Genomic DNA, 24,068 nt, shown 5'->3' with positions numbered 1-24,068 from the left:
TGATTCCCATGAGAAGTCAACATTGTCTTTTTCAAGGATCCCTGGTAATGATGAGCTACATTTTTCTTGCTGATTTTAAGTTTCTCTCTGCCTTTGGCCCTTGACAGCTTGAATATGAGATAATCAATGTGTGAATCTCTTTTAGTTTATGCTGCTTGTAATTTGTTGAGCTTCTTGGATGTGCAGATAAATTCTTTTCACAAAATTTGGGAAATTTTTGCCCATAATTTCTTCAATTATTCTTTCTCCCCCTTTCATTCTCTCTCCTTTCCTTCTGAACCTTACATTATGCGTATGTTGGTACACTTGATGGTGTCTCACTGGTTTCTGAGCCTATGTTTATTTTTCTTCTTTTTTTTCCATTCCTCTGATGGGATAATTTAATTTGATCTGTTTTTAGATTTGCTGGTTTGTTCTGCCTACTCAAAGCTACTGTTGAGACTCTTTAGTGAATTTTTAATTTCTGTTATTGTATCTTTCCACTCTAAAAATTCAATTTGTTCTTCATTAAAATAATTTTTATGTCTCTATTCATATTATTTGGTGAGGCATTGTTCTCATACTGTCTTTTAATTTTTTATATATAGTTTCTTTTAGTTTTTTGAAGATATTTATAACAACTAAGTTATGCCCCTCTGAGTTGTCTAACTGTGCTAAGCTGTGCTAGTTGTCTAGTAATACAAACATTTGGACTTCCTCAGGGACAATTTCTATTGTTTTCATTTATTTTTCTTGTGAATAGGCCATACTTTTCTGCTGCTTTGTGTGTAAAAACTGGACTTCTTAAATAATACAATGTGTCAACTCTGGAAATCCAGTCCGCAACATTTGTTCTTGTTCTTTGCTGTTGTTGTTGCTGTTTGTTTGTTTAGTGGCTTTCCTGAACTAATTCTCTAAAGCCTGTAATCTTTGTTGAGCGTGGCCACTGGAGTCTCTGCTCAGTTAGCTAAGTGCTACTCTAACGATTAGACAGAGATTTTCTAAAGTGTCATGAATGTGTATATCTCCCAGCCTCTGCTGAAGGTGTGTGTGTCTGTGTGTGCGTTGGGGTATGCTTTCCACGCTCCAACAGGCAGTTTAAGACTTTTCTTTAACCTTTAGTTCCTGCTCACGCAGAACTTAAAGGTAAATCACAAGTATTAGGTTAGGGCTTTTTTTTAGATATTTCCTGGGCCAGCCCCTAACCCTGGACATATACAGCTCTGTGTATGTGCACGACCTTCTAGATTCCCAGGTATACGTTGGGGTTTATCAAAGTCCCATATGGACATGTCATTTTCAAGTATTTCTTTATATTTTCAACCAGCCACTTGTTAGCCCCAACTCATAATGCTGACTCAAGCAGCTATGTTATTAAACCATTGTTGATTTTATTATTATTATTATTATTTTTTTACAAATGCACTGGAAATAACATTGATCTCACAGCTCTGAGTCAGGTCACAAAAATACAAGCTCTGAGAAGAGAGCTTTTCTATGAACTGCCAAAAGGGTTAAATGGTGACAGTTGTCTGGGATGGGTCTTTTCAGGAGCTCCAAATGAAGTTTTTCTCTTTCAGTGGCACCAAGGCTACTGCTTTTTAAGATACTCTAGTTGCAAAGCTTATGATCTCCAAGGCTACCACACAGCTAGGGAGAGTGGAATGATATTAGCTCTTTGCCTTTATTTTGGTTTTCATAAGTTTTACTATGATGTTTCTACGTAATTTTTTGATGTTATTATTGCTGTTATTGTTTTTGTTTATCCTGATTAGATTTCACAGAGCTTATTGAATCTATTGCTTAATGTCATTTGCCAATTTTAGAGTGTTCTCAGCCATTTTCTGTTTAAATATTGTTTCTGCATCATTTCCTTTATTTTCCCTCTGTACATGGCTTCAAATAAATATATATTATGCCTATGTATCATGGCTTATATTTTCCATATACCTTTTTATACATTTCTCATTCTTTACAATATCTGTGCTTTAGTTAGAATATTTTTTCTAATTTGTCTTCCAGTTTACTAGTCTCTCTTCAACTGTAACTCATTCGTTGAATTCTTAATTTTTTCTGTTGTATTTTTCAGTTATAGAATTTTCAGTTTTTAAAAAAATTTCAGTTTTCCTTCAAAATTCTCAATTTAATTACTTGAACAGAGTAATAATTGTTGTAAAATTTGTTTTTGGTATCTTCATTATTTGAATTTCTTGTGAGAAATAATCTATTATATCTGTAGAGTTTGGGTCATATAAACTTATATCCTTATAATCTCACTTATTTTCAGTAAGTTCTAGTTTTTATATGTGAGACATTATAGAGATAATTTGAAGCCCTGAAAAATATTATTATATATTCTTCCAGAGTAAATTTAGTTTGTTTTTGGCAGACTACTAGGTTAGGTGTATTAATAATTCCAGATTGCTTCAATTCACTGAAGTATTGATAGAATTTAAAGCTGAGCTTTCATTCATCCCTGTGAGGGCTGATCCATTTCTGGTTTACCCTTATTCATAGTGTGTAGCCCTTTATGGAAGTTCCCATTGGAGCTTTGTGGTGTTTGCCAGGGAAACTCCTCTTTGGTGTTCTGTAAATTCCAATTCTACTTCTTCCATACCTATGACTCTGATCGAAGCTCAGTTCAGCTTCTCATACATTAGTAATACTATCAGCATTAGTAAACACCTACTGTCAGCATTAGTAAAGATTTCTAGGGTAAAGAGGGCCTGAATGCTTGACTCACTTCTGTGGTCAAATCTCCTTTTCTTACTGCCTACAAAGATGTCCAAATCCTTCAAATAAATGTTTCTTTTATACTTTTTTTTTTGTGGTTTTTCTAGTTGTTTTCAGAGGGAGTGATTTTTCCCCCTCTTCTTTGAATCTGCAGGTACTAGAAAAGAAATGTTCATATCAAATTTAAGAGAAAATACTAACTTTTAAGGAAATATCTGCTTTCAGTTGTAGTTCATTACAATATCAGATGCCACATGAACTTTTTTACTTTTCTTTTTTGTTGTGGGCACTTTTCACATAACATTTTGAGAATTATAGGAATGCATTTTGAGGGAAAAAAGAAGAAGGAGAGAAAGAGAGAAGAAAAGAAAGAGAGAAAGAAACAAGAAAAGAAAGAGAAAAAGAAAGAAAGAAAGAAAAGAAAAGAAAAGAAAAGAAAGAGAGAAAAAGAGAGAGAAAGAATATCTAATGGGGATAATAAAAATTTTTTCCTCAAAACTGGGCATCCAAGAAATGCCATGTTTCTTAATTTTCTAAATCATATATTAATGTGAAATGAAATTTCAGTCATTTTAATTTTTGTCCTCCTTAGTATGGCATAGGGTCTAGGGAAAATATGTCCAATAGAACTTTCTGTGATGATGGAAATGATCTATCTGTGAGGTTTAATATAGTAGCCATTAGCCACAGGTGGCCATTGAGAATTTGAAATGTGGCTAATGTGAATTAGGAATTAGATTTTTAATTTTATCTCATTATAACCCATTTAAATTCAAATTTAAATATCCGTGTGTGGGTATGGCTACCATGTTAGACAGCACAGCTCTAAGTGGACTCAGTCTGCTTTTTCTCCTTGCTCAGTTTGCATGATCCATTTGAGAGTAAGTTTCTCTGGTGACAACATCCACACTCTCCTTGTCTAATTTTGTTGCAGGGCTTTCTCCTTGGTCCCAGAACATCATGCTTTATGCCACACATACACACAGTCATACTGTTCAGAGGCTCTGCTACTTCTGGAGTGCTGCGTGAAGAGTAAAATGCTAATGGTCTCAAGAACCCCAACTCTTTCTAGGACAATTTATTTCTACTCATTTGACACTAAATATTCTTACTCTCCTCTAATTCAAAAACAGTATTTTCTGAATCCTATATTTTAACATCAAAGTCCTCTATTGTGGAGCCAGGGAAACCCAGATTTCTAAGACCCAAAGCGCTGCTCCCTCATTTTGAGGGAATGAGGATGGGAAAATCTCTCTTTTTATAAAATTTTTAATGCTGAGTTCACAATAGTGGGAGAAAAAAAGCAAAGGTAATTTCTCAGTCAAGCCATCTTGGTACGTGTAGCTCAATGTGACAAAAAAAAAAAAAGAAAAAACCAACAAATGAGGAAAATCATGTGTATTCTACATTAGGTACTATTATATATGCTAGCAATGTTTTTACTACATTACCAACCACGTGGTAAATGAGAAAAGAATGCTCAGACATATTCTTTGCAGGCATGAATTTTCCATTTCTGGGAACCAAATGCAAGGTAATAACTATGTAATAATTTGTGAATTATTTTATCAGTCTAGCAACACTTCTGTATAAGCAAAATTGAAACATAGGGAGATAGTAGTATAAACTGTCATAAAGATTCAATGATGACTGCCTTAAAATGTCCTTGTTTCCATGGCAATTCTAGAATAATTATCTCATCTCCCAGTAAACATATAAATTCTGCTTTAGTTACAGAATATTCTGATTACATGTGTGTGTGTCTTGTTATAATAAAAACAACCTACGTATCTTTTTGTTAGTGAAAACACTCATGTAATTATTACAGCTTACCTTGGACACTTAGCTAAACAGCTTTTGGAAATTAACCAAGTAAAATTTATTTAAAATATGTATATGACTTATGAATTGTAATAAGAAGCAAAAAGTAAACATTAGCCACAGTAATTCTTGTTGTTAAAATTACATTGTATTCATGGTGCAAAAAATATACTATGGAATAAGTAATATTATAATATCGGTTTCAATTAACTTACAGCAATGGGGAAATCACAATCGACTTGGCTACAAACATAAAAAATAATACAGCTTCATTTTTACTAACCATTCAGGATATAGATTAAATTGAAGTATGTGATTTGTTTGCTGTTACAGAGATGATACCTGATAATATATATTTAAGCCCTTACTACTTATTTTGAAATGACTTCTTTTGAAAGTAAAAAAATAATATATGAGGCACTAAAAATAATACAATTTAAAGGATTTGGAAATTATCATGTTTTAAAATTCAATATTTTAAAAAATATTCCACATGGGTTTTTATTATACATAGATGCTTTTTCTGCTATGTATTAAAGAGTAGACACAGAGCAAGGGACAGAAACAGTATTTTCTATCCCTGATTCTATAACTCAACAGCATGAGACCATGAGAAAGTTATTTTGCTATATCTTATCACAGTTTAGTCATTAAATAGCAATAATTTCCATCCTGTCTACCTTATAGCCATGTGGTAATAATCAAATGATACTATTAGAATAGGGAATTTGTGACACATTTTGACTACATAGACAGCTGCTGAATAGTCCAAGCACATCTGATTTCAAAGCATAAGATAGGTTTTCTAGTTCAAAGATGATTTGGGATAGGGATTACATATAATAAAGGTATACTTATCATTACTGATCTATTGGGTTTAGAAAGTATATAAACCTGTATAACTGTGTGTAAAAGTTATAATGTCTGCTTATTATGAATATCCAGAAGCCGTATTTCAGAATATAATTCCTTCCCAACAGTATTATGGAGTAATACAACATGGAAAGGATCAATATGCAGTAAAATAATATATAACATTACAGGACATTCTTAGAATGACAGTAATGGGGATGGGGTGTGAGAAGCCTTTAGATATCAGTTAAGAAGAAATTAAGCTGCATATAATGGAAAGCCCACAATAGTGGCTACACAAAAAGAGGTTTATTTCTCTCCCACCAATAAGAGGTCCAGAGCAGGCAGTCCTCAGCTGGTGTTGCAGCTCCATAATTATTCAGAACCCACATTCCTTTGATCCTTTACTCCACTATCCTTAGTGACATCACTTCTCAAGGTTGCTACATGGTCCAAAATAGTCACCAAGTCTTTGTTCCAGGGAAGCTGGGTGAAGGGTATTGAGAAATCCTTTGTACTATATTTTGCAATATTTTATAAACTGGAATTAATTTCAAAATGAAAAGTCACAAACTAAAAACACAAAGCACAGGAGGGGTTCTTACCTGGAAGAATGGGTACTGTTATAGTTTGACCTAATTATTAAAATGGACAAGAGAATGTACTCAATTTACAAAGTAATAAGCATTATTTAGAGGAGTAGTTCTTAATTTCAATGTGTGGGGGAGGTCCATGAGTAAATATATAATTCTATTTATTTGTGCATTTAGTAGTTTTGGGGAGCAGAAGTCTTCATTATTTTCATCAAAATTTTAGTGGAAGCTGGGTGCGGTGGTTCATGCCTATAATCCTAGCTCTTTGAGAGGCTAAGGTGGGAGTGTCACTTGAGGCCAGGGGTTCGAGACCAGCCTGAGCAACATAGTGAGACCTTATCTCTACAAAACATTAAAAAACTAGCCAGGCATGCTGGTGCGCTGCTGTAGGGCCGCATGTGGCCTTGGGTCTGCAGGCTCCCCACCCCTCTGACAGGCTCCAGATGTGAGTTCCTGTAGGTTCTTCTCAGCCTTTTTTCTCCGCTCTAGCTAATGAGTGAGCAACAGTGTGGTACATGTGTACACCATTTCTTTCCAAGATGGGACATCTGTAATGGGCTCCAGAGTTTTCCGTTGTTCTGCCACAAATTTTGCTACAACTACACCATAGGGCTGTCGGTCCTCCTACCCAATCTTGTTTTCTTTTCTTTTTTTCTTTTTTTTAACTCCCAATAAATCTTTTACACTCTTAATGCCGTCTTAATGCTTCCTGGAAGACTCATCCAAATTGCAATGTAAGGGAGAACTGCTATGAACTGTGAGTCACAAAACCAACTGAAAAACTTTTTTTTTTTTTTTTTTTTGAAATGGGGTATCGTGGCACCCAGGCTGGAGTGCAGTGGCTCAATCAGTTCACTGCAGCCTCCAACCCCTGGGCTCAAGCAGTCTTCCTACCTCAGCCTCCTCATGAAACATACCTTTTTAGTCAGTCAAAAATATTTGAGTATAACGAGTATTAACTTTTACTTAGGTATTTTGTTAATTTTATTGTGTGTGACAATGGCCTTAGCATTGTAGGAGAAAATGTTTCTATTGTTTGGACATGTTTACTAAAATAAATGGTAAAATAACATGACATCTGGAATTTGCTTTAAAATGCTTCAGCTAAGAAAAAAGGATAGATGAAACAGAGCAATAATCTTGATAGTTTTGGTGAGGAGAGCATTATAGTGTTTGTACTATGGTGATTATGAAATGCTAAGCACCCATTTTTAGGCATTTAACATGTGACCTTTGGTGAATTGACAATGAGGAGGCTTCAAGCATTTTTTGGAGAGTGCATGAAATGGAAAAATGAAATAGAAGATGAGTATTTGAAGATGAGATAGAAGACCAGATATGATGCTTTTTGGAAATAAGAATGGTATTCTTATTCATCACATTCCATTTTATGATCTATATTTTCAACTAATAATTTTAAAAGATGATTTGCTTTAAGAGAAAGCACATTTTCCTCTAAATCAATGACCTAGACCTTATTATTACCTCCAACACTTGCAAATCATGTCTCAGGATAAATTACTTAACTATACTGAGCTTTAGTTTCTAAAAATATAAAATGGGAATAATAATCTCCATTGTCTAGTTTATTATTAACATTTATATATAGACATAAAATATAAAATAAACAGAAATTCAATGCACAACATTATATATGAGATGAAATTGCCATTTTTGTAGGTCTAAAATTTGAGTATTGCCATCTCATCTCAATGAGGTAAAAATATACACAGAAAGTTAAAAAAAAATACACAAAACCATTAAGAGTGGCTAATGGTTTTGGGTGGTTTTATTTTCTTCATATTGTATTCCTTTATATTTATTTCTTTATATGTTATTCTTTATTATATTTTCTAGGTAGACAGAATGAATATTAAATATTTTGTTAATTAGAGGAGAACTTTAGTGAAAAAGATCATGCTTCTTTAAATTTGAAATCATCATACAAAATAATATGGAAAAATTCTTTTAAAATATACCATAAGACAATAATGGCTAATGTGTGTTTAATAATAATTATGTCCAAGTGCTTTTCATGTATTACCTCATTTAATCTCAAAAACCACAGAGTTTTTTTGGAATGATAGATGTGAAAACTGAGCTACAGAGAAGTAAAGCTCATTGTTCAAATTTAACTGGCTAAAGGCACAGTTAGAATTTGGAACCCAGGCATTCTGGAGCCCAAACCTGTACTTTTAACTATATAAATATAATATAGTGTATCAACCTATTCTTAGGACATGGGAATGTGATAGTGGAATGATGTGTTTAAAACCCTGTACATCACTTTAGAAACCACATTGTGATACTCCATCTCCTCTTGAAGCAGAATCATCATTTAAACTATATTTTTAGGAGAAAAACGAACAAATGCAAGCAAATGAAATTCCACTGCTTTCCAGGACTACTCACTTACTTTATTGGCATGTGTCAAAGTCATCTAGTCATCAAGCATGTGTGGAGTAGCCATATTCACTCTGCACATACTGGCAAACTATGTTTCTATTTCTGTATAATCACAATGATGTTCTGTCCCCATCCTTTGTACTGTTTCTCTCACTGCAAGAAATGAGCAGAGCTATTAAGAAGTGATTCATGATTGATTGACATGAATTCCACCTTCTCCTCCATTTGCTGCCCACTCTTGGGAGTGAGTGCTAATGAGCACTGGGTTGCAGGGGGGGCAGGCAGTAAGAAGGAGACCAGAAATGCAAGCTCAGTCATCAGCTCCTAAAAACTTGAGAATTGGCAGGATTTATTGAGAACTTAATTACTTAAGTTATAGATGGCCAGTCATCAATATTTTATTTAATGCCATTTATAACATTTTCCTCCATTCTAGTACTTGAGAAAGCAGAAACAAAGAGGACATCTTGATTGCCTGAAGCCACAAAATGAAATTGGAATATAATTCAGGTACTTGTGACAATCATTTCTGTACTTTGAGCATGAATGTCATTATTGTGATCTTTATAGTGCTCTTCTCTATATATACAATTCACTATTTTTTTGAAAATGTTCAGTCAAATCTAGAGGTCTGCCTGATAAAATGATAAAACTCACTGATAAGGCATCTTAGTATAATCAGTTATACTATGGGTCAAGCCATATTCCTCCAAGGATAGCTATCTGTCTACCTATATCTATAGATAAAAATTTAGGGCATATTAAAATCATCTGATACGCTTAATCAAAGGCATATTTCAGAACTTCACCCCCAAAGACACCCTATGATCAGTTGACAGAGAGGAAAGCATAGGGCCTGATTTACAGATGGTTCTGCATGATATATAGACACCACCTAAAAACTATAGCACCTTTATGGAACATTCCTGAAGGACAGTGAGGAAGAGAAATCTTCTCAGTGGGCAGAACTTTGGGCAGCGTACTTGGCTGTGCACTTTGCTTGGAAGGAGAAATGATCAGATGTGCAATTATATACTGACTCATGGGCTGTAGTCAATGGTTTGGATGATCAAGGACTTGGAACGTGATTGGAAAATTAATGGCAAAGAAATTTGGTAAGGAGATATGTGGATAGACATCTCGGAATGGTCAAAGGACGTGAAGATATTTCTGTCCCATATGAATGTCCACTGAAGGATGGCTTCAGCAGAGGAGGACTTTAATATTCAAGTGGCTAGGATGACCCGTTTTGTGGATACCAGTCAGCCTCTCTCCCCAGGCACTCCTGTCGTCACCCAATCAGCTCATGAACAAAGTGGCCATGGGAAAAGGGATGGAGTTTAGGCACGGGCTCAGCAACACAGACTTCCACTGACCAAGGCTGAACTGGGATAGCCACTGCTGAGTGCTCAATGTGCCAGCAGCAGAGGCCAACAATGAGCCCCTGATGTGGCACCATCCCCTAGGGTGATCTGTCAGCGACTTGGTGAGAGGTTGATTACATTGGACCTCTCCCATCATGAAAGGGGCAGTGTTTTATCCTTGCTGGGATAGACACTCTGGATATGGATTTGGCTTCTCTACACAGTGAGCTTCTGCCAAAACTTCCATACCATCTATGGGTTTACACAAGGCCTTATTTAACGTCATGATATTCCGCACAGCACTGCTTCTGAATAAGGAACTCATTTCACAGCCAAAGAAGTATGGCAAGGGGCTCATCTTCATGGAATATTCTGCCACGTTCCTCATCATCTTGAAGCAGTTGGTTTGATAGAACATTGTAATGGCCCTTTGAAGACACAGTCACATCAGCTAGATGACAATACTTTGCAGGGCTGGGGCAAGTTTCTCCAGAGGCTGTATATAGTCTGAATCAACATACAATATATATTACCATTTCTTCCATACTCAGGATTCATGGGGCTTGGAACCAAAGGGTAGAAATAAGAGTGGCAGTCACCATTACCTCTAGTGACTCACTAAAAGAAATTTTGTTTACTGTTCCCATGACTTTATGCTCTGCTGGCCTAGAGGCATACATTCCAGAAGGAACAATGCTTCTACCAGGTGACACAATGATTCCACTGAACTGAAAGTTAAAATTCCTCATGTGTCTAAGCCAATGAGCTAAAAAGGGAGTTATGATGCTAGCTGGGGTGATTGATCCAACTACCAAAAGGAAATTGGAAATTGGACTACTACTCCATAATGGAAATACAGGAGGTCTTTATAGGGCCTATCAGTATTACCGTGCCCTATGACTAAGATCAATGGGAAACTACTACAGTCCAATCCAGGCGGGACTACCAGTTGCCCATACCTTTCGGGAATGAAGGTTTGGGTCACTCTACCAAGTAATGAACCACAACCAGCTGAGGTACTTGTTGAAGGCAAAGAGAATACAAAGTAAGTAACAGAAGAAGGTAGTTATAAATAGCAGTGAGGACCACATGACCAGTTACAGAAATGAGGATTCCAATTGTCATGAATATTTCTATTTTGCTAAGAATGAGTTTGTGTGCACATATACATATGTTATGCAAATATCTTTTTCTTTCCTTCTTTTATTCTTTTATTATGTAACTTAAGGTATATAGAGTTTATGTCAGTATTTCAGTATTGTTATTTTACATCTTAGTAGTTAAGATATAGTATATCAAAAGAAGAGTGAAAAATCACTCAAGGACTTCACCTTCTCTTCTGAGGAAGGGACTGGTGCATTTTTTCTTGTACTCAGGATAGTTATATTACTTGGTCATGCCATATAATTTTTTTACTTGCTGCTGAAATTAATTGCTAGTATTTTCTTGAGGATTTTTGCATTAATGTTCATAAGGGATATTAGTTTGTAGTTTTCTTGTAGTGTCTTTCTCTATGAGGTGTAATGCTGTTCCTTTCTCTTCAAGTTTTTGAAAAGTCTAAAAAGGATTGCTGGATCATATGGTAGTTCTATTTTAGTTTTGTGGAGAACCACCACACTGTTTTCCATAACACGTGTACTAATTTATATTAACACCAACTGTGTGTAAGAGTTCCCAAACATCCTTGCCAGAACTGTTACTTATTGTCCTTTTGATAAAACTCATTCTATGGGGTGAGATCGTAGCTCATTGTGGTTTTGATTTGCATCACTCTGATGATTAGTGACATTGACCTAATGATTAGTGATATTGAGAATTTTATTAAATACTTGCTGGACATTTGTATGTCTTCTTTTGACAACTGTCTATTCAGATCCTTTGCCCATTTTAAAATCAGGTTTTGTTTCAGATCTTATGTGTAAGTCTTTAATCTATTTTGATTTTATTTTTATATATGGTGGAGTACAGGGGTCAAGTTTCATTCTTCTGCATATGAATATACAGTTTTCTTGGCATCATTTATTAAAGAGCATATTCTTTCTCTAATGTGCATTCATGGCAACTTTGTTGAAAATCAGTTGGCTGTAAATATGTGGGTTTATTTCTGAGTTCTCTGTGATGTTCCTTTGGTCTATGTGTCTGTTTTTATACCAATAACATGCTATTTTGTTTACTATAGATTTTTAGTATACTTTGAAGTCATCTAGTGTGATGCCTCCAGCTTTGCTCTTTTTGCTCAATATTGCTTTGGCTATTTGGGGTCTTTTATGGTTTCATACAAATTTTAGGATTGTTTTTTCTATTTCTGTGAAGCGTGTCATTGGTATTTTGATAGAGATGGCATTTAATCTATTGATTGCTTGGGTGATATGGTCATTTTACCAATATTAAATCCTCTAATCTCATTAGCATGGGATACATTTCCATATTTTTTTTTTTGTGACCACATCAATTTCTTTCACAGAATTTTTTAGTTTTTATTCTAGAGATACTTCATCCCTTTGGTTAAATTTATTTCTGGATTTTTTTTTTTTGTAAATGAAATTGATTTCTTGATTTCTTTTTCAGCTAGTTCACTATTAGCATTGATTTTTGTTGTTGATTTTGTATTATGTGACTTTACTGAATTTTTTATTAGTTCTAAGTTTTTTCATGGAGTTTTTAGGTTTATTTTCATTTCATTTTATTTTTTATTTTTTTGAGACAGAGTATTGCTCTGTTGCCTGGGCTAGAGTGCTGTGGCATCAGCCTAGTTCACAGCAACCTCAAACTCCTGGGTTCAAGCAATCCTTCTTCTGCCTCAGTCTCCCGAGTAGCTGGGACTATAGGCATGTGCCACCATGCCCGGCTAATTTTTTTCTATATATATTTTTAGCTGTCCAGATCATTTCTTTCTATTTTTAGTAGAGAAGAGATCTCGCTCTTGCTCAGGCTGGTCTCAAGCTCCTGACCTCGAGCGATCCTCCTGCCTCGGCCTCCTAAAGTGCTAGGATTACAGGCATGAGCCACCATACCCAGCCATTTTTAGGATTTTATATGTAAAATTATGTCTTCTACAAAGAGGGACAATTTGACTTCCTCTTTTTCAATTTGGGTGCCCTTTATTTTCTATCTCTTGCCTAATTGCCCTGGCTGAGACACTGAGTTCTACCTTGAATAGGAGTGGTAAAAGTGGGCTACCTTGTTTTGCTCTAGTTGTGAAAGGAAAGGCTTTCAGCTTTTCCCCATTTAGTATGATGCTGGCTGTGGGTTTGCCATATATGACCTTTACTGTGTTTAGATATGTTCTTTCTATACCTAATTTGTTGAGAGTTTTAATCATGAAGAGATGTTGAATTTTATCACATGCTTTTTCTGCATCTATTGATATGACCATATGTATTTTGTCCTTGATTCTGTTAATATGATGTATCATTTATTAATTTGAATCCTCGCATTCCTGGGATAAATACTACTTCATCTTGGTGTATTGTTTGTTTTTTATGTGCTGTTGGATTCAATTTGCTAGTATTTTGATGAGGATTTTTTTCATCTGCTCATCAGGGATATTGCCTGTAGGTTTCTTTTCTGTTGTGTGTGTGTGTTTTTTCCCCTGATTTTGGTATCAAGGTAAAGCTGGCTTCATAGAATGTGTCAAGCAGAATTCCCTTCTCTTCAATTTTTAAGAATAGTTTGAGAAGAATTGGTATTAGTTTTTGTTTAAAAGTTTTATAGAATTCAGCAGTAAAGCTATTAAGTCCTGGGCTTTTCTCTGTTGGGAGAATTTTTATTACTGATTCAATCTTGCTACTTATTTTTGGTCTGTTCAGATTTTCTATTTTTCCTGGTTCAATCTTGGTATGTTATATATGTCCAGGAATTTATACACTTTCTCTAAGTTTCCCAATGTTTTGGAATATAGTTGTTCATAATAGTCTCTAATGATCCTTTGTATTGCTGTGATCTCAGTTGTATTGGTTCCTTTTTCATGTATGATTCTCTCTTTTTTACTAGTCTACCTAATGATTTGTTAATTTTGTTTATCTTTAAAATAACCAACTTTCTGTTCTCTTGATCTTTTGCTTTGCTTTTTAAATCTCTATTTCGTTTAGTTCTGCTCTGATCTTTAGTATTTTTTTCTTCTACTAATTTGGATTGTTTTGTTCTTGCTTTTCTAGCTCCTTGAGATGTGTTATTACCTTTTTTTCTCTTTGAAATATTTCTACTTTTTGATGTAGGTGTTTATTACTATAAACTTTCCTCTTACTTTTGTTTTGCTGTGTTCCATAAGTTTTGGTATGTTACGCTTTCCATTTCCATTTGTTTTCAGAAAAGAGAAGGACATTTGGCTCACAGTTCTAGAGGCTGGAATGTCCAAGATCATGGTGCTAGCATCTGCTGAGGGCTTTCAGGCCACATTATCCCATCCAGAAGGTGGAAGGACAAAAGCGGGCAACCTTGGCATTAAGAAAAATCTAGTGATTATAACTATTTCACAAAAATATGTCTAGATCATGAAGTGTACAAATAATTTTGTGTAGGTTTTTCTTTCTTTCTTTCTTTCTTTCTTTCTTTCTTTCTTTCTTTCTTTCTTTCTTTCTTTCTTTCTTTCTTTTTTTTTTTTTGAGACAGAGTCTCGCTCTGTCACCAGGTAAGTGTGCTGTGGTGTCATCCTAGCTCACAGTGACCTCAAACTCCTGAGTTCAAGCAATTCTCTTTCCTCAGCCTCCCAAGTATCTGGGATTACAGGCATGCACCACTATGCTTGGCTAATTTTTTTCTGTTAGTAGAGATGGGGTCTTGCTCTTGCTCAGGCTGGTCTTAAACTCCTGACTTCAAGCGATCTTCACACCCCAGCCTCCCAGAGTGCTAGGATTACAGGTGTGACCACAGTGCCTTCCTGGTTTATATTTCTTTTGCATGCAAGTCACACCCACCAAATATAGGAAACACAACCTGCTGGACAATATAATGCTGCTCTCTCAGTCAAAAATCAAATCATAGAATATATTTTGGTAACAACATTAGACAACATTTTCTGTGGCCTTGAAAGTAGCAGCATACTGCCCCCTCCTTATAAGTGTTTGGGACCCTACAAGTTCATTGATAGCAGTGCTAGGATCTAGCACTTTTCATTAAGAGACCTCTCTTCACTTGGTTAACTTCTACTTTTTATTCGGCCAGTTCTATTGACATGTTAATAATTGTGATAAACATTGTTACTCATTCTTTATTATGCGTAAGCTGCTGTCTTATGGGTTTTATATGCATAGTTTTATTTATTCCTCAAAAGACCCATTTTAAAGTTGAGAAAACAAACTCAGAGAAGATAAATGACTTACCCAGGGTTGTACATACTCGGTAAGAGCTAAAACATGTTTATTGGATTCCAAACTGCTTACATAGAGCAGCTGTGAGAAACTACCCTTAGTTGCTATAAGAAGTAATAACAATTAACACTTACATGGTTGCTACACATAAGAGTTAATCTTAACATCACAGATATTAACTCATTTAATCCTTAAAACTATCTTATAATATGATATAGTTTCTATTATTATACTAATTTTACAGATTATACAATGGAGGTACAGATAGGTCATATACTTGGTACGTGGCAGAGCTGGAATCTGAGCTCCAAAACTCTGTTTTTGGAGTTCATGATCTTAACCTCTAATTTATACTGACCATCATGTGCTACCACATGACCTGCTGGTTTTCATTCTAGCTTTTATTTGCCTTCTCTGTTTTTTTTCCTAATTACGCTGCCACACCAGTAACTGGCCAGGGAGACAGAGTTTTTATATTTTTGTATCCTGTTATCTCATGTCCTATTGACGTGCCTGGGAAATGGCAGATGGCTACAAGGTCATCTCAGTTAAGGTTACCTCTGACTCACTTTAGCTTTGCACTGTTGGAAAAACCAGGATGTTCTTTCCCACGTGTATCTGTTTCATTAGCCCTCAATTACTGCTAACATGCTGGCACGTGTTTTCCAAATGAAGTACCCATGCACCACACACATACACATGCACGCACGCGCACTCCCTACCAACAAACCACAGTGGGGTATATTAATACGCAATCCCTACCAACAAACCACAGTGGGGTATATTAATAAAGAATACAGATTATAAATGTATATGAATGTGTCTGTGTGTGTGCATCTGTGTGGGGACCTTTTTTCTCTTATTAGATGAGTGTAGTAGCTCTTTCCATGATCATTACATTTATTTAGTCTTTCCTTGTCTCTCTCATTAGACTCTAAGCCTCTGAAGACAAGGGGCTTTTAAACTAGTGCAATAATACAAGTTAAATGCAATCTTATATATAATTCACTTGCTAAAGTCTAGGGAACTTTAATGTTTGTGGGACTATGACTTTGAATTTAGTTCAAATAAATTTCTGACAACTCTTTCTCCCCCATACATGATCTCCCCACTCCCAATTCTGCCACAGTTCTGTCCTGTAAATTTCCTCCTTGTCCACCACTTTATTTTCTCTTATTGATGTGGTTGGGGTTTATGGGCATCTATTATTTTAAGTTAGATGCTCCATCTGTGTCCTAAGCCTTTCAACCTAAAAATGCTGTAGAAATCCAGAAATTATTCCTAAAATCAAGTTTAAAAGTAAAGATAATTCAGGCTGGTCCAAACATTCACAGTGTGGGGTTCCAATTAGTTCTTGGCCTTCACAGTTGTGTTTAGGATCATCCATCAATTTCTTTATAATATGGAGATTCCACTTACTCAGCTTCTGTTAGCAGAAGAGAATGGGAGTTTGGGACTGTAGAGCTGAAAGAGAATTTGAGGCCTCTCTTAAACTCCTTTTTTCCAGGCAGAAAGAGTCCTAATCCTCACTAGACAGCTGGGTGTGTGTTCTGTTTTTTAAGAAAAGAAGATAACTCTTGCAATACATACTAACATTTACTGAATATTCAACTGTAAGTTTTATAGTGGAGAAAGATGACAAACACTACCACAGCCAGGTAATCAAAGTCAACATCAGTAGTGATCAGTCGTAGCGATTGCATGTATTCTCGCATATGATATGTTAAGAATGGCATTCTATCTGTTTGGTCATCCCCTCCCAAACTCATAGCCTTGCTCTTACCATGGGAAAAACATCACACAAACACAGATTGAGGGATATTTTAGAAATTACCTAAAATTTTGAAACTAGCATTCACCAAAACTGTCAAAGTCATCAAAAATAAGAAAAGTCTGAGAAACTGTCACAGGCCAAAGAAGACTGAGGAGACATGACAACTAAATATAACGCACTGCCCCAAATGGGATACTGTAACAGAAAATCATCATGAGAAAGAAAGTATTAAAGTCTGAATAAATTGTAGATTTTAGTTAATGACAATGTATCAATATTGGATTATTAGTTGTGACAAATGCACCCTACTAATATGTTCATAATAGGAGAAACTCAGCACAGGGCATATGAGAACCCTCTACTATCCTCAAAACTTTTCCTTAGAAAACAATTCTAAAATTAAAAATTCAGTTAGATATGAAAAAAATCATGGAAAGTTTCTTTTTCATTTAGACACAAGAATACTTTGATGAAAGCAAAGATGAACATTTGTCATGTTTTACTATAATGACCAAAGCTGTCATAGAATTATAGGTTATGAAAATGTTAGTATTGGAGTTGGTTATTTTTACAGACCTTTGAAAATCCAAGAGGTTTAATTAACATCTCAGCCTTTTAAAACTAATTCAATGGTTCCTTATTTTTTGGCAATTTCTATTAAAGTGAGAGTCCATTTATAGTGAAATATTTCTTGTTTATGTTCAATTTGTTTCAGAGAGATTTAATATCTGTAGGAAGGATAATTACTTTCAAAATTTGGGGGAAACAATATGGGTATGGTCATTTAACATAGGCCAGGAATCTTGACACTTCTTGAAGTGGTGTTCTAAAAATAGCACACTAATTTTTTGTATAATCAGAGACATTGTCATATCTTATTTTATATTTTAAGCTCTCTCTGTAGAAATCATGCCATTGTATTTTTAAAGTCTTATATAGAGGAAACACTTCCTACTTTGATCATGTCTTGTTCCAAGAATACATATAGTTTATGCCATCCTGAGTCATCGTTCTTTCTTTGAAAAAATAATGTAAAAGATAGTAATTGCACATGTTATGGTTTATGTCTCTATGCCTATTTCATTTAACTTTTAGGACTGTCTTTTAAAATTGTGTGTCTAACAAATGATTTAGTAGCACTTTCAACACTTTATATAAAATTTTCTCCTACTCAAATACATAAATCCATTTATTTGACCTTCATAATGAGGCAGAGTTGATACTGTAAGGTTAATGAGGCAATTATTCTTATAGAGAACATCAGTCATAAAGGCATAGTTTCTTCCTCACTTTAATATGCACATTAATTAAAATAATTTTTCTTTGCTATTTGCATTGATAAGTAATCATCAATGAGGGAAGGAATAATTAAGTTTCTGAGTATCTCCTATGTAATTTGGGGCCTTAAATTCCATGGTATAAAATTTTTTCTGGTATAATAGGTACTTTCAGATTTTCCTTGTGTAATTTTCTGTATTTTTCTTTCTGTTTATTACAGAGGCAAAAACAATGAGTGTTGCTATGACTATCTATCAAATATTTGGGGAAAACATATATTGAAAGTGTATTTCCAGAATTTGTCCTTGACTAGTACCTGAAATACAGCTCTGCTGGTTAACCATGACATTTAATCATAAACTAATAGCTCAAAATTATTCATTGAGTTTTCTTCCAAGTTGACCTATAGAATCTATCTTAGGGCACAGTAAAAATTATTATCTATTAATAGAAAAATATCATTTATAGATACACATCAAAGCACAGATTCTTTTTGTTTTGTTTTGTTCTGTTTTTTCTTCATCTGGAAAGACTAGCAATACAAGAACACAGATTCTTAATAATTTTGCTACTCACACAAGAGGAATCTACCATAGCAATGAGCCAGCCAAATCGATGGGTATGTAAAATATGAATAAGTTTAATTATTATTTGGCTCATGTACAGTAACTTTTCAAATTAAACCTAATCCAAAATTAATTATTATGGTTTAAATATACATATCTGTCTTTATATTTGTATTTAGAAATAGATACTTGGTCAGACATATTGAAGAGAAAATATGGTTGCATTTTGTAAAACTCTAACAATGTATCTGCTTCTATAACTTAGAGAAATGGAATGGTTTTTTCAGGTTGACGTTTTTTTCTTTAGCAAAATGCTTTTGTCAGGTTTTGGTCTGATCACTTCTTGGCACCCTTGTGGCCAAAGAATAACTAGATGTACCAAAGTTAGGCAAGCACAAAAATGAAGTTTATTGAGGAGAGAAAGATGGGCTTATAGAACAAGAGCAAGATACACGTTTACAGAGCATGGTGCATACGACACAGATGACAACCGGACCCACTGTCACAGCATAGGGAGAGCCAAAGGAAGGGGCCAAAAAAAGGGGGCTTGGTTATGGTCTGCATCTTGTTTTATAGTGCCCAGATTGGGACCTCCCTGTGGCTCAGACGTCACCATGGAACTACTTTGATTGGACAGCCGGGAGTTGCATGACCTGAGTTTTACTGTGCATGCAGAACTCCCATGAGCCTCTCTGAAAGCCCATGTGCAGGGGTGTGAATCACTGAAGCACCCACTTTTGTCCCTACAAGACCTGGAATCCCTCACCATCTACCTAATACTTTCACGAGACATTTGCATGTGGAAAATGTGGTTTACACATAGAAGGGCTGAGGAGAGAGAGACAAACAAATGTCAGGTTGCTCCTCATAATAAAATAAGACTTTTTGAATTTCCTGACCACAAGAGGGAGAAATGGAAGGAGAGAGTCACTGAGGAAGAGAAAGGAGGCCAATAACCCGAGGAAAGCCAGAATGCTGGACTGTGTGATGGCAAATGAGAATGACTGAAGGACAGTTTATAAACAGAGTGTCTGATTTCCCATAATAAATCCTTAGTTGGTCCTGCAGATCTATGCTGCCACACCTTTGTAACTCCTTAAACTTCAATGACTGTCTGAGTGAAGACAAATCTACTTGGGGAATGGATATGTAAGGGTGCTTTTCAGAACTCAGAAGGCCCAAAGAAGAGTATGAAGGACATTAGAAATATTTTACATCCACAATCCTAGCACTTTGGGAGGCTGAGGCAGGAGGATTAAGCTCAAGTGATCCCAGGAGTTTGACACTTCAGTGAGCTATGATGACTCTCCTTAACTCTAGCCTGGGCAACAGAGTGAGACCATGCCTCAAAAAAATATATATTATTTTACCCTAAAATATGGCATTTTGCTATGCAGGACTGACTGAAGAAGCCTCACGGTCACTCCGGCACCACCATACGCACTCTCCAAAAATGTTTAAGTTTCTTTATCTGCCCAAGGTCCAGACCCACCTAGGAGAACAATTATTGTTTTCTTCCCTCCTTGGAAGACCAGCAATGTGACCACATCTGAACAGACACTAAGATAATCTCTCTTCTCTCAGACTCATTTAAATTCCAAAGAGAACTGTTTTCCAGTTTATCTCTGTTCCCCCTCCATTCATCCTCCCTAGCAATCCTTTATTGCCCTTCAACAGAATTTCTCTTCTCCCCCCTCCCATAACCCATTTTATCAGAAAGGCATAAAAGCTTCTAAACCCTGTTCGGGAGTTGAATCTCTATTCTGAGGGTTCCCCTGTATACAGGTTAAATAAATTTGTATCCTTTTCCTCCTATTAATCAATCTGCAATCTGTTGGTAATTTTTCAGCAAACCTTTATGGGGTCTTTGGTCCCTACAAGTAGCAGTAGCTTATCTTGGTTAAAGAGAGAATCCACAGACTGATACACCTGGGCAAAGCAGGAACTCGAAGCTAGCAGGTTTCAGAAACCAGTGGAATAGATTCTCTCTTATATTAAATTTGAATGTTAAAGTTCCCAGTGCCTCAGCTATATGTGTGTTATATACATAATGCATTTAATACTTTGTATACATGACCTGCTAGATTTGGATCACTAGTAGCATTACCATATTATCAAAGAATATTATCTAAGGATTTATTAGTGAATACTCTGATACCCAAAATGAAAGGAAGTCTGATTTTGAGGGGAAAAAACGTGCCCCACATAGTAAAACCTCAAGCCAGCTCCCTCATATACTATTATAATGTCAGATTGTTACCAAAAGTTTGGTACGGCTGAATGAAGAATGAGGACATGTGGTTTGAAGAAAAGGAAAAGAGAAGTTTATTAATTTGCAGGCAAGAGAGGAGGATGGCAGACTCTTTTCTTAAAGTACCGTTGTCCTCCCTTTAAGTAGAAATACAGAGCTTTTAAAGGGAATCTTCAGCTTTGGGCTATTCCTGTTTACAGAATCTCCAGTGAAGACAATCTCATGCATGACCTCTGTCTGGACAATTCCGTTGAGCCATCTCCTCTGGTACAGAAAACAAAGAACACTCCTTAGCCCCTCTGATTGCTGGCCTCAGGCAGGAATGCATGTTTTAATTCCCAAAAAGGGGGTGGGTGGTGGTTGAAAGAGAAAACTTGTAACACATTTTGCCCTTTTCCAGGCCCTTACTTCTGTTACAAGATTAAAGGCTCGTATTTCTCTAACATCATCACACAGCCAACTTGACAGAAATCTGGGAGGTAGGTTGAGTTATCGTTCATAGCCTCCCAGACTGAATGGATGGAATTTGGGTTCAATTTTGATTTTCCATTTATGGACTAGTATAAGTAGCCTAAAATTTAGTACTTATTAAGAGATAAAATGTAAGAAATGATTCAGGGTCATGATTAGAAGTTAATGATGGTTAAAATGATGTTTAGTCCTTGGCCCATGTGGCTGACAATCAACCCAAAACACTGTCAATACTGTTAATTGATATATTTTCTTGTTTATATATTTTGAACAAAAAATAAGTCTTGCACAAGTTGTTACACTGATTATGGCTGAGTAATTTTTCCCAAAGAAAATTGCATTTTAGTCTCTCCCGCCCAGATTAATTTCACAATTTAGCAACTTATTTGGTTAAGTGACTTCTTTTAAGGTGGAAATGTATGGGGGCCATTAGTCATTTATTGTTTGGTCTGGCTTCTCGGCAGACTGCCATCCTGGTTCTTTGGCTGCTTGCTTGGAAAATTTACAAGCAGGATGGGTATGACAGAGTGACCACAGACAGGAAGCAATTCTACACAAACAGCTTTTATTGCAGAAAAGGAGGGAGCTATACAAAGCGAAAGTATGTTTCAGAGAGGAACCCGCAGTCTCCAGGAGTGGGGAAAGACGTTGAGGATGGCCAGGTAGTTTCCTTTTATCGACCTGGTCTGGGGAGGGCTTAGGGGAGGTGTGGAATGTTACCAGATAATTGATATACAAGATTGACAGGTGTTCTTTTAACAAAGTTGCAGCTCCACAGGTGTGTTTACCTCAAAACCTCAAGTTCCCTCTTTGCTATTGTTGGCTGTGTTTTCCTGCATTTCCCTCCCTCCACTTCTCTGCCCCTAGGAAACCGCCCTCCTGGCCTGTATCTGCCACCTGCAGATTTGGTCCCTGCCTAACATTTATACTTTAGTATGAATTGTTTATTAGACACCCTTTCTTCTAACATAATGTAAAATCATCCCCAATGAATAACAGAATGTTAATAGAGCCACAGAGGGAGGTGTAATTTTGAGTAAGGATCAATGGCAATAGCAACCCTGACAGTGACCCTGCAGGTTGTTAAGGCAATGGAAAAAGGAAAGTGAAATAAGAAAGTATCAAAGTAAATTGTCTTTTTCACAATTTTCCTGCAGTAACACATATAATATTCAAGTATTAAGATAAACATATAGATTTAAGATAACCAGAGAAAATGCATTCTTTTTTCCTAGGAAAAGTAATGGGACAAAAATTTTAAAATCTATTTATGTCCTACATTAAAAAACAATTGCTCTATTTCTGTGTATCTCCCCTCGAGGCTCCTGCATCTGCCAACAGTAAATCATTAGCAACCTTATGAAATGCCACAGAGAATGGGCTTTTGTGGTAGAAAGATGAACATAAAAGGAGAAGCTGAGAGCAATCAATCCTCCACTTAGGAAGCAGTTTTACCTATGGGAATCTTCACTGGGTGCCTTTATTTCATTTTGATTACTAGCTTTACTGTTTCCTGGAGAACAAAGCTCTGATTTCTAGAAGTATGCTTTCTCTCTTGAGCGCATAATTCCTGAGCCTACGGGTATCTTATAGACACTAACTACACTTATTCAATGGACTTAGACAATTTCACATTTCCTGATTTTTTTCCTGTGTGGATTCCAAAGATTTAGGATAGCTTTTTTTTTCCCCCAGAAATACACACAACACAGCATAAAAATAAATTTGGATTTCTATGACTATTTTGTAGGGTATCTTTCTTTCAAGAAGCTCAACAGTCTTTTTGGTGTGAGTCAAATTCACTAGGGCCTCAGTTACATGAATAGAGACCGTATGTAAATTGAATTTCATTCTGCTACTCCTAAACTGTGCCTACTGTCCATAGGACTGGAGGAAAAAAATCACTTGAGTTTATAAGATTTTTAAAAATAACATAAACTACAAAGTGCATATAATTGCTATTATCCTTGTAATCTATTCTTATCACTTAATATAACACACTCAGCCTTATACTATCATAGCAGAATACTCTAAGGTATGGGAAACATGTTAACATAAAGAAAGCATGTAAATGTGATGGTATATAAGGTAGAAACTATTTCTGGCAGTAAATCAGGTAACTAATTTATCCTTTAATTAGCTGATATTAATTCTATTTGAAAACCTGGACTTGAGAGTAGGCTGTCATTTAAGTTTTCTGAATTTCACTTACTTTTTCTGTTATACAAGGACAAAGGGTGCAGGAAGAGCAATTAGATCATATAACCTGTGAGATTCCTTTTCGCCCCACGATTTTATCATTTGAGGAATAGCACGTTTCATAATAAGTAGTGAGCTTCCAAAGTAGAGTGCAGTTAGATTTGAAGAAAATTTCCCTTATTATTTTAAATATCTTGACATTTTTGTTAGATAGTATGGCAAACTATTTTTAGTCTAAGACACGTCTATTTACAGAAACAAAGTGCACAATGTGCTCATGGTTACAAAGGAATGAATCACAGATGAAATTTCTGACTTTGAACATTTCCTTAACATATTTGTGTGTTCTGTTGGGTCAGGATTTATTACAGGAAACAGAAACCAAGCTGGATGTTTTATGCAGGATAATTAGGTGCTTATGAGATTATCTGAAAGGCTGGAAGCAGCAGAGATTATGCTGGGCTTCCAAGTA

The sequence above is a fragment of the Lemur catta genome, unplaced genomic scaffold, assembly GCF_020740605.2.
Source record: "Lemur catta isolate mLemCat1 unplaced genomic scaffold, mLemCat1.pri scaffold_53_ctg1, whole genome shotgun sequence".
Taxonomy (NCBI): Eukaryota; Metazoa; Chordata; class Mammalia; order Primates; family Lemuridae; genus Lemur; species Lemur catta.
The sequence above is the reverse complement of the archived record's forward strand: the minus strand, read 5'-3'. Positions refer to the sequence as shown.